The sequence below is a fragment of the Tamandua tetradactyla genome, chromosome 12 (assembly GCF_023851605.1).
Source record: "Tamandua tetradactyla isolate mTamTet1 chromosome 12, mTamTet1.pri, whole genome shotgun sequence".
NCBI classification, from domain to species: Eukaryota; Metazoa; Chordata; class Mammalia; order Pilosa; family Myrmecophagidae; genus Tamandua; species Tamandua tetradactyla.
In genome coordinates, this window is record NC_135338.1 from 5,845,707 (window position 1) to 5,858,232 (window position 12,526).

At 40.0% G+C, this 12,526-nt stretch overlaps 1 protein-coding gene across 5 annotated transcripts in view; it reads right to left on the reverse strand.

The window, feature by feature from the left end:
• The window catches only part of DAAM1 (dishevelled associated activator of morphogenesis 1), a 187,775-nt gene that overhangs the window by 72,027 nt on the left and 103,222 nt on the right, over positions 1 to 12,526 (reverse strand). The gene's annotated exons all lie outside the window — the stretch shown is intronic.

A 12,526-nucleotide genomic window follows, 5' to 3' on the forward strand; every position in this document is an offset into this window, starting at 1 on the left:
CCACTCCCCAAATTATGAGGCATTTACTTATTTATTTTAACAAGTCATTTCTTTGACAAAGCACTTCACAATGTGGAATAGCACTGAAGCCTAAAAATCTCAATCAGTACAACTCCAACATCTGAAGCTGATCTTTACATGACAATTCTCCCCGTTTTTTTGTCACAAGAAAAAAGAAATCTTCTCCAATTATTATTTTCAGAAGTGATATACTATCACATTCCCCTGAAGGCAGGCACTTTGCCTATGACATAAAGCTGTACAAGGACTTAAAACAAATTACTTCTACATAGCTTGTTAAGAGTCAAATCTTTGACCCACATGTCACCCTGGAGTGCTGCAGACCCAGGTTCAATTTGGTCCAGCTGGTGGGTAAATTAACATGTTTGGACACACATCACTAAACCCTTATGCAGTGTGGAAATCCAATCAGTGGTGTCAGTGGCTTTGCAGCTCACATCTTGCTACCAGATTTGCAGCTACCAGACCAGTCTTTTCAGAATGTCGTAAAGCAGGTTTGGAGGTTCAGTAACCTGCTCTTGGGAAAACAATCAAAGTGTATTTATGATTTTCAATATAATGCTTAACACAAGGCTATAAAGAGGACCCTCTGGAAAACAGCAATTAAACCATGAAGAGAATTATGGGAAATAGCAGGTACATAATGGCATAGTCTAGCCAAGAAAGTGTTCTCAGGATGACTGCAAAAACTGTTCACATAGGGTTAAATGTTTCCTAGAAGGAGAGCCATAAATGTATTTCTGATTCTAAGCCATCAATGACTACAAATGAAACAACTGCAGCATTTTTGCCAAAAAGAAAAACATCAGTTGGAAATGTCAGATGGAAATGTCTAAATGTGGGACAAGGGGGAGTACATCTTAGAAAACGAGCAAGCATAAAATACCTTGCTTGCATATATGGAGAGAGAAAAGGATATCATCTTAAGATGATTTGAGTCAAATTTTGCTCTGTATTGCAATGAAGAATAAGGAAATTCAAGACTGCAATTTAAGAGTGATATACTTGGGTAGATTTTCTACTGCCACCCATTCCTAGTGCCACAAATTACCAGGTTCCTGGAGTGTGAGGAATTTTGAGAACCTCAGATTAGAAGTATTAGCACATACTAGTTTACGTATGAGAGGTCAAATGTTCTTCCGAATCACCAAGGAAGAGAAGCTCTGAAATGCACCACGTATAAAATGGATTCAACAGTATCAGGCATGCTGGAGCTACTAATGAAAAGAATAAAATGATTAAATATAGGAAAGACTCAGGGAAACTGTTTTTTTATTCTTCTTTGACCTCTTTTCCAAAGCACACACCTTCTTCCACTGATATCTTTCCTAAATCGATCCCCTTGAGATGATGTCAGGCAGGCTTGGGTGGTCTTTCTATGAAGGCAGGTATAGTCCTAGATAGATGTCCAAGGGAAAAGAAGTATGGAATATGCTACTAAAGTCTAACTCTACTCTAGGAGCAAGAGGAGCCCTCAAGGGCCAGGACGGCAAATCTGTGCTACAAATGCCATATTCTCCTTTCATGCGTCATGGCAGACATTACCAATCAATTTCCATGCCATTTCTTATTGAGAGCATTCATAATCTCTGAATGCTTCTCCAAGTGCTCCATGCTTCCACTCCCAAATATTTACAGAGTTAGCAATCAAGATAAGCCTTTTTGCAACTCTGCTTGAGGTTATTCATAGTGCACTCCACTAACCAGAGCAGGAAGCCACAGTCCTAAGGAATACTGTAACAAAAAGGTGTGCGTTGGTTTGGGGTGTCTTCTGTGCTGTATATCCCTCAGAAGGTGTACGTTGGTTTGGGGTGTCTTCTGTGCTGTATATCCCTCAGAAGGTGTACGTTGGTTTGGGGTGTCTTCTGTGCTGTAGACCCCTCAGAAGCCCACTGGGACGGCAGTAACCAGAATGGGCAGCTAGCTGTGTGTGGGTTCTAAGATGTGATATAGAGAAATCCCCTTTTCCATGAGAAATACAGCTATCGCTGAGATCACTCAGATTCCCTAGTCAAACTCACTCTGGGACACACTGGCAGCCTGTTTCCATATGCCTAGTGCAATTTAACACTTGGAGAGTATTTAATTTTGGAAATGAAATAGAGTTGTGCCTTTGTGCTTCAACATGCACAAGCAAGGGGCTCAAAGGACTTCACATCATCACCTTTAGAACCTTGGTTCTACCACAATGTTGTTGACAAGTACTCTATGGTAAAGATTGAAAGTGCCAAGATAGCTATGCACTCCTAACTCTGCAATGGACACACATGGAATTTGTCCTATGCCAAAGCTATCAAAAACGGGTTGTCAAAAAAAAAAAATCTGCTTAAGAGCTAATGATTTGGGGTCAAAGATGTCCTCTGTGGCAGCTGAGAATAGATGCCTCTCCAGGGATTCCATTAAAACCCCAAAGTTCCAAGTCTCTTCCAGTGACTGATGTAGAGGCAGGAATATTCCCCCACTGTACAGTGCCAAGGCAGGAATGAATGACAAGCACAGAGTGAATGTGGTGGGAGTTGCTTCTCTAGCCCCCATTCTAAAGGAAAAATAGAGCACTTCAAGGCACCCTTTGTCCACCAAGACTCCACATTGAATGGTTTGTTCAACTAATACAAATTATATTTTCTAAGGCGCACTGCTTACTTGTTTGAAAAATTTTTAAGTGACCAAAACACAGGGTCATTTTCTTTTACCTTCTTTCAGCCGGTGTTCCCTAACTACAGGGAAAGAAAGACCCTACATAAAAAGGTATTACTTATTAAACAAATACTATTAGGAAACACAAAAGAAAGATGGTAGCCACAAAGCAGATATATGTTCACTATTTCTACAATGCTGTGGAAAACAAAGTCGATTATAGTATTTGCAGAATGAAGACAACTCCAAAATCCATGAGTAGATTTCTACACAGGAACCAGCTCAGAATTTAGGTATAGGGGACAGATGGCAAGCTAAACCTCAATTTCTTAATACCCAAAGGAATCAAGGGAAACAAGAAAGGGAAGAGATTTTGAAAAATTTTACAAAGAGATGTTCAAGATGAAGACGCTCTGGTGAGAAGAGGATGGAAAGACCAATTGTGTGATTTCTGACTACAGTAGATGTGCTTGTTTGTGCAGATAGGATTGTGCACCTGCCCTTGATCACCAACCAGGGAAGTAAATGTCTCAGAGGAACTGCCTGTGTTTCGTGATGGCATGTATCAGTCAAGAGCTTGCTGAAGATAGAAACACAACTTGCCTGGGTCTGGACCTAAGGGTACCAAGAGGTCTAAGATGAGAGGAAGAGTTAACCACATACAGATCAGTTTTCCTTTGTAGTCAAACCAAATAAACATAACGCTGAGTGAATTATCCATTTTGTATTTAAACTGTCTATGGGTTTCTGAATGCAATGATTTTCATTTTCTAAACTGGGTTATTCTTTTGTTTCAATGAGCATTTTCTCATATAGTAATTTTTACTTCAATTTGATTTGTGAGACATATGGAAGAAAATGGAAGAACTTTAATGATAGTTTCTTGTACCCAAAACATTTGAACTTAAGTAAAGTCATTCATCAGAACAATGAATTACTGGTTTCTTCCTCTGGAACAGTCTCTACCCCTCAGACAGATGGTAACTAATTCACTGCTGATATAAATGATTACAACCACTTGAAAAGCAACTAAAGGTGAGAGTCTACATGTTTAGGTGTCTATTCTAGAGAAATTATTGAACATTTGCACAAGGATGTTCATTGCAATATTTTTTTAAATAGTGAAAAATTGCAAACAAGCATTATCCAATGGGGATACGCATAATTAAACTGTGACATGTTCACAACATAGAACACTGTATAATAGTTAAAATGAAGCAATCCCATATATTATATATGAATATATACACAAAGGGTAAAGTTATAAATATATGGGCCAGAAAAACAAAAAAACAAAAATTACCACCTCCAGAATTAGAGATCTCTCTGAACTTCAACTTTTTGAAATGTTTTCTTTTCTAAAAATCTGAGGAGAATAATGGCAAAATGTTAGCATTTGCTAAATATGGTGTTTACTATATTCCACACTTTTTTTTTGTATATTTTTAAAAATTCACAATAAAAATAAAATGACCAATCAAGAAATAATAGTGTAGCCCATGACTTGAGAAGTTAGTTATCAGGTTTGTTAGTTTTTTTCAGAAGTTTTAAAGAATGCCAATTTATCTGAACTCAGAAGGATGTCAGCTGAAGTAATTAGGTTTAACACTTCTGAACAACAATATGGAAACCTTCATTTATTATCTCCCTGACACCGAAGTTTGTTTTTGTTAGTTTAACTTCAGAAATCACACAGCTAGAATGAACTTGTAAATCTGGTTTACTTCCATCCTATAAGTTACTTATTTGCAAAAATTAGCTCGTTTAATGGAATATATTGGTGTTGTGTCCTATAAAGGGATTTTAACCCACTGCAAGTAGCAGTAGCAAAGTTTTTCATGTAAACATATTCTTAGTCCTCTTATTTCTGCACCAAAGATATTGATGACCCACTTATCTTTTGTGGCAAGAGGAATTTTGATTTTATTTTAAAAGGGGTTGAACTCACACACATACCCGCTCCCCACACTGAATCACTGGGTGTTCACTACTGCTCGCCAGGCAAACCTAATCAAGCCAGTGTCTCCATGAGCTGCACTTGGGCATCAGAGCCCAGCAGCACTACGGTGGGCATGTAGATGAGAGGACGAGACAAGGAGAGTTAGTTTGATTTCCTCTGGGTTTCTGTCTTCCCGAACCTAAGTCAGACTCTGGGTCCTGTCCAGAAGCTAAGGGACAGCATCCTGTTCACAGCACCCTAGAACTTTGTCATAAACGACCCCTCCTTTCACCAATTACTGGTGCTAACAAGTAAGGACATTCTTGTTCTCTTCCCTTATCAATGTATCCTCCTTGCCCCCCAAAACATCCTGTGGTTCAACTAAGGGAGAGGTGCTTTTGAAACTCTCACTACGATTCTGGGAATACCAGGCATCATCATCCTTTACAACTATGAGAATGCATCCCAAGTTAGCATGTGAGTGAACAATCAGAAACACAGCCGAGGCTATGTTCATGGTCACAGTCGACTATGGCAACAGCTAACATTACTATGCCCCAAGCTCTCTGGAATTACTAAATCCTATTACCTCACTTAATTTTTACAACAACCCCAATGAAGTAGCCTAAAGTAGACCTTATTTTAGAGAGTAGAGAGGGAAATTAGAGAGGTTAAATAATATGTCCCAGGTCATGCAATGAGTAAACTGTATCCTACCTTCTCGGGTAACCCTTTGGAAGGCTTTTTAACTATGCAAAGTATCTTTCACCACCTATTGCTTGGCTTTAATTGATCTTAGAAAAACAATGCCACACATACATTCAACTACAGTTCAGAACACTTATGAGGGAGAGACATCATTTCGGAACTTGTAGGAAAATCCCTGGGTTGAAAGTCCTTTGGAGAGGATCCATTCTATATAAGGTGCTTTCACGGGCAGTTATCTCTAACTTGAAAAGTCAAGGACTCTGCAGAACTAAAATTGCAACACCCCAACAGAAAGCTCCAGAGGTTGTCAATAGCAGTTTAGATTCGCTCGCTTCTACTGGCACCAGTGAGGAAAGAGGAGACACGCTTTGGTTTGCGCTAAGGGCAAGTTTGCATACTACTTCTTTGCTAATGGAAGATATTTACAGAGAGGCAAAGTGCATTAAAACATAAACTATGAACTCAGGACCATTCTGGACACTACAAGGCAGGATGACAGTAGAGGTAGCTAGAATAGTAGAATTGGTAAAACTGGGAGGAAAATACGTTTAAAACTAATATCATTAAACAAAGGGGTTAGAGGAAGAAAAGGCAAATAAACACACAGAAACCAATCAACCTTTATTTGAATGCAACTTTGGTTTAATGCCTACCAAAGGCAGAGAATACTTGAATGAACAGCATTTTGTACACCAGGTCTAAAATTTGGTTTTCATTTTGATAGTACTGGCTCTTGTAATTAAAAGAAAATAAATAAAGAAAATGGGTTTCCATCTTTTTCAGATGACAACTATTTGGGGGAAAGGGGGCAATGAGGAATAAAACCTTCATGGTTTTGAGGATAAATAAGAGGGAAACTCACCTCAGTCAAGATCACCATTGTTTTCACAGTCACTGCCTAAGCAGATGACAAGTGGTACAGAAAAACTGGGTAATTTGCAAATTCATCTTTGTTTTTTAATCACTCTAGAGAAGAGTAAAAAAACAGAGAGAAAGGGGCATCCCTGTACTGGACAAAGAAAACAATGCCAGGCTGCTTTGACAGTATATGTTTCGGTTGAATTTAGGTATTTGTTTCTTTACTTCTAACTTTAATAAAAATATGTGATGACTTTGTAATGTTTGAGTTGGCTAGGCTGAACTTAATCCCCGTAACAAATCGCTGTGTGCGTGTGTGCACAAGTGTGTTTGCGTGTGTATTCATATGTGCGTGTGCACGTGCGCGTGTGTATTCATGTGTGTGTGCGTGTGTATTCATATGTGCATGTGTATTCATATGTGCGTGTGTATTCATATGTGAATGTGCGTGTGTGTGCGCGTGTGTTTCTCCTAGTGGTCCTGCGTTTCTGATTAAAACCTGACTGATACAAAGTATGTTGCATGGATATTTTTCAAAGAATATAGTTTATTTTCACAACCAGGAAAAAAATGTATTTTAAGGCAGGAGGGAGAAAAATGCACTATAGAAAATTTGGAAAATATTGGTATAAAAAAAAAATAAAAGTAAATCACCCACAATCACACCTAACTACTGTTTCTGCCTGTCTGTTAACCTCTACATGCATACCTTTGCAAAGTTTGACAATACTGTTTACAGTTTTATATCTTTTTTTAAACCTTAACATGAGCAATTTCCCATGTCATTAAAATTGTTTTGAAAATAGGAGCTTTCCAATGGCTGCAAGGTATTCTTCATGGATGTGTACTATCATACAACCACGATTAACTTTTAGAGACAACATTTAAAGAACATGCTCATATGTAATTCTCTGTCTGAATTTTTTACCATTTCCTTGTAATCAACTCCTAAAAGAGGAATGTTTAAGATACTGGATGCATATTGCCAAACCGTTTTGGCCACCATTATTAATTAGGGCAATAAATTCCTCATACTTGAGCCAATTATCAAAATGTTTAGCAAATAGTAAACCAAGGAATCAGTGTGGGAACAGGGTCCCCTAGGACAGGGTGCTCGGCCAGAGTTAACCCTTTAGCCTCTGAATCATAGGGGAAGATTGGCGGGTGAAGGACCAGGTTGGCAGGGCAGCTATTTCGGGGAGGCTTGAACAACTGCTTTTAACCAAGGGTTAGCAGTATTTTGATAGACAACACAGCCTCAGTGGGGCATACCCATTGAATATAAACCTGCACTGGGCTTCGACCTGACTTTCTCTTTTCCAGCCTGAAACCACCTCTGTTCTTTTAGTCTTTCCCTGCTGAATTCATTTTTACAAAATATTAAGCATCTTTATAGATTTCCTAACACGATCAGGCTAGGTCAACAGTCTAAACTTGATCTTTTAAGGAATAGCAAAAGGAGTAAAGAACATAACACAAATCAAGAGGGAAAGTGTACGTGAACACAGCTCCAATGTTAAAAAAGGCACCAATCTCTAAATGATAGACTGATAGTGTGCCAACATCTGCTCTCACCAGAGTAATGTGCTCCAAATGGGCCAGGGTGGTGCAGGATCAGTTGTCTTGGTTACCTAAACACCCCAGAGCTTTGTGCTCCTTCTTCCATGCCCTAGAGCCTTTCTGCTCACCGTTATTATGGAACTTATGACAAGAATCGACAATTATTTGATTTTATCTCCTTCTCCTACCAGAAAGTTTACTTACCCATTTAACTCTCCTCAGAATCTAGCCAAAAGTCCATCCCAGAGTAGGCACTTAATACATGGCTGGTGAATCACTTGTATTGCTTCATTGAGTTCTGCCCAGATACTCAAAACTTATTGTTTCTTACAGTTTCAATCTGTGATTATATTCTAACCTTCACCCTTCAAATCTAAGGAATACATGGTTAGAAGAGAGGATTTCAGAGCCTGAAAATGCTCTTTGCCCTCTAGTTTCCATCATGCCCTCCAGCTACTGTGCTTCCATCATTTAGAGAGGAGGGGTGGGGAGGGAACAAGACCAAATCTTATTTCTAATCATTACTGCTTCTTCCACTTTCTTCTCAGCCCTTTACCATGTAGGAGCACAAATGCCAATATGATCCTATCATCACAGTGAAATCTCAGTGGCGGGAGGCCAAATCAGGACTTCTAATGAAGTCTAGAAATACAGCTTCAAGCCTAGTTTTCTCCCTTTTACTGGTTCCCTACCCCAAATCAAAACATCAGTAGCAAAGAGGCTGCCTGAAAAAATTCAGACCTCACTCTACTGTGTATTTAATCAACTGTAGTTAAAAAAAAAAAAAGAGCATATCTAACTTCTCTTCCCTTTCAAACCTCCCAGGTGGAATGCCCAGCCATTGTTTTTCACACCAGAGTATCCATAGCACATTTTCATTAGGATATTGGGAAAACTAGAGGATTAGCATCTCATCTAACCTTGTTTTCCAGCTGGTTTGACAGTTGTATAGAAAAATGATACTTCCTTTTTGTTTTAGTATATGCAACTGTTTAGCTAAATATATGGAGAGGAAGGAGGAAGTGATCCAATTAGGATATAAACCAGATAAAAGGAGTGAATGAAAAAGTACTAGCTGAATTTTCAGTCACTTTCCCTAGATGTCTTCAAAATGTGTCTAGCACCAGATCAGCTCATGGCATAAATCACCATAGCTGACCTGCAGCCAGATTAGGAAAGAGTCCTGACTGATTTAATTAAACCAGAATGAAACACACAGTCAGTAGCAGAATAAAAATTCACTTTCTCCAAAGTAGACCTCAAAAGCATTTATTAAGCCTTGGTTGTAGAGATCAGAAATGGAAGAAATGGAGGAAAAATTAGGTGCAGTCGTCAAATCCTGATTTTTTTGCCTCAAGCATCTGATATCACTACAGCAAACACTGCCTGTAATCCATTCACTTCCTTTGTACACTCTGAAGCTCAAGAAGGGGCACAAGTATTTTCTGGATACTTACAGGGACTGGTTATGTGATACAACTAGTACAATTGCTCCTGTGAAGAATAGCAACGAAACAAGATTTCCTCCCCCACTGCTAAGAGTAATCAAAACGTATATATCACCTTATTTTCTCCACTCTGAAGCTGTACTCCTTTCTTTTCCCAGGGTTTAAAAATCGTGTTAACAATAAGCAAATACAGCATGGCCAGATGCCTTTTGTGGTCAGATGGTTCATTGTTTAAAAAGTTTCAGAATAAAATTCAAAAGATTGTTAACAGATGCAGTTTCTGGCTGGAGACTGGGAAAAACCTCACTTAAACAAAAGAGCATGTTGTGATTGGAACCAAAAAGGGAATTACCTTTAAAGATAAGAACCACAAACATTTCCTATTTGAAAACACCCCCTACCCCCACTAACAGGACCTTTTTTGGACCTTTCATGAAAGTTAAAAAGTTTGACAGTGGATGGCTGCATATGAAAAGCCATGGCTGACCAGTCCAGGAACTTCTACAGCTTTGTTTGGACTGAACAAGGCCACAACATCTCTTGCTCTGCCCCAGATCACCCAATTAGGCAACATTCCAATTAATTTCTCTCCAATCATTTTAGTCCCAGAAATATTTCTGCTCCCTTCATTTTGGCTCTGGAAATGGGTTTTCAACTAGAGACTTTGATAAAGAAGTTTCATGGACCCAGAGCTTGAAATGCAGATAGCTGCAGCTGGGGCTCAGGTCAGTATCAGATGGAAAAGAGCCACTTGGCTGAGAAAAGTCTGGCTCATCTTCAGTTCCCAGCTCCATTTGCCTCCATGACTTCTGTTCACTTTTACACAGAAAGCCTGCTTTTCAACAACTTGTGCTGTTTCTGTTGGCTTTTGTGGACCCTTACACAACGGCTCCACTATGTGTGAGAGTGTGTGCAATGCTCTGAGTTCTAACCTCGAAAGATGGGAAACTTGAAGGAGCCATGAGTTTGTCACTGTCCCTCGATCTGTGAAATGGATGTGGTTTGGCTGGTTGGTGACAGACCTGATCTGAAAGGCAACTGGGAGATGTTCCAAGATAAAGAATCTGCTCTTAGTCTTAAGGGCCGCCGTCTGCTCTATTCTGAGAAGGAGAACCTGCTCCTTAGGAAACCATGTTCTCTGAAGAGAGATAAATAAGCACACCCTTTCCCTGTGTAGGTTTTTGCGTTCTCATTATCACTGCATGTCTCCCAACTTGTTACAGTGCCCCACAAGTTCAGTTTCAGACCAAAAGCATGGTATGATTTTAACAGTCTGAGGGGGCTTAATCAAGAAAACCCTTAGTTAAGCAATGCTAGTATTCATTTAAAAGTGAGGCAAATCTGCAAGCCCACGGGATTCCCCAGAGTCCAAACGGCTTTCCCACTCAGCTCATGCCACTTCTAAGTCACACAAAGAATTCAAGCTGCTAGAGCGAAGCTAGCAGTAGAGGTGCATTCCAAAAGATCTGTGCACTCTGGCCAGGTACTAGAAGGAGGGCCCCACTCGTCAAGAGACGGGATTCTGAGTCCAGTGGCCACATGCATATCCATCCTATAAAAAGCCAACCCCACCATGCACACAGGAGACAAGGTTTGCAACAGAATCTGATAGGCCTGGAAACTGAAAAATGAGCAGCAGCTGTGAGCCGGAGGCCATTACTATCCTCCAGGGTTTGCCTTTTCTAATCTAAGGGGCAGCATTTCCATGATTAACTTTCAATTGCTATCAAGGGTGTAATAAAATCTGGGAAAGAAGAAAACTTTCCCCTTGGTAAGCGGCTTCCATTTTCCTGCCTTTTCCTTTCCTCCACTGAATTTTCTCAATTGCCACTGCTTATTGTTTCCTGATTTTGGAGAAAAAGTCATACTAGGATGAGCTAAAATAAATAATGTTCTCCATGTACACAGCCACTTAAGGATTTTTCTCAGTTGTAGTGGCTGGGTGTTTAAGATGGCAGCTTAAAAGAGTTCCCGTGTTTCCAAAGACCATATAATAAATACATCAGTTTCAGAACCGAGTACATTTTGTTTTCATTTTAAGATTCTTTCCTGGTGTGTTATATATATTTCCTGAGCCATGCCAATCAGTGTAATGAAAGAGAGGTTTCCCAATTGGTACAATGAGAAAGAGCAGAAGAGGCGAGGAGAACACATTTATTCACAAAGACATCTTACTGGTTATTGCTAGATTTGGAACCCTTAAGACGTCAATTTGCTCTGATCTAACAGAAGCTCAGAGACCATTCTAAGAGGCTACAGCTGGGCATCCTCAGCAAAGGTCACTGAAACCAAACTCAGTACAGTTTTATCAATTATATCTGCTCAGGTGAAAAACTGTATGTGCTTAAAATATTGGACAGAATTCAGTAGAACACTGGTGACAATTTAGTGGTTCAATCATCACACATTTACTTTGAAGTATTAGATGCTGGAAATGCAATGATGGTGGGAGAGAGGCATGTGCAGACTCACTGCTAAAGAGATTCTTCGCTGGACAATGAAAATGTGCTCCTGGAAGAGTGGTATACCAAGTATACAAGGCAAAAGCAGGGGCACAGGTGCTGGGAGAGGGCAGTGCTTTTTGTTTTCTCCAGGCAAATGGAGGCACCAAACTGCATACTATTCACCTGTTAAAAAGGTCCCCTGGCTGATGCTGGTAAGAAGTGAGAGTGTCTTGAAAAGATACTGGATTTGTATCATTTGTTCCTGTTTCCCCAGATCAAAAGTGAGTAATTAGGGTGTCAACTGACTGTTGGAGAGAGGTCACATTTCTTTTAGGTACCAGCCTGGCCATTCTCATTTACCTTATCTTGATTTATATCTCTATTGGAACAGTGGGGAAATCATAAAAGGTGGCCATGAACAGGGCTGGTTTCAAAACATGGGTGTTGGAATAGTCTAAGAATTTGCCCCAGGGCTTAAAAGATGGCAAAGTGAAGCTTATTTCAGGAGCCACTGAACATGGAGTGACACCTAGAGCCATGGATGCTGGGGAATAAGAGTCACTCATGTTTTCTCTGTCCCCAGTCTCCATCTTCCCCTTTTCCTAAAGTATAACAACCCCAGTTTCAAACTGGGCATTGGCTTTGCAGAATAAAGACTATGTTTCATGCAGTAAGGTGACTGAGCTTTGGCCAAGGAAAGCCCCACATCTAACTCCTGGAACATGCCCCTAAAAGCAGGAGGGGGAGAGTTAGGGCCAGCTTTCCCCTCTCCTCCCTCCCTAGTTTGGAATGTGAGATAGCTGGAGCTCTATTTTGGATCACGAGGACAAGGACTGTATCTTAGAGATGGGGAAGCAGGAAGTTGGAAGAAGTCAGGTCACAGAGGACTATAAAACTGCAGAACTAGTCCT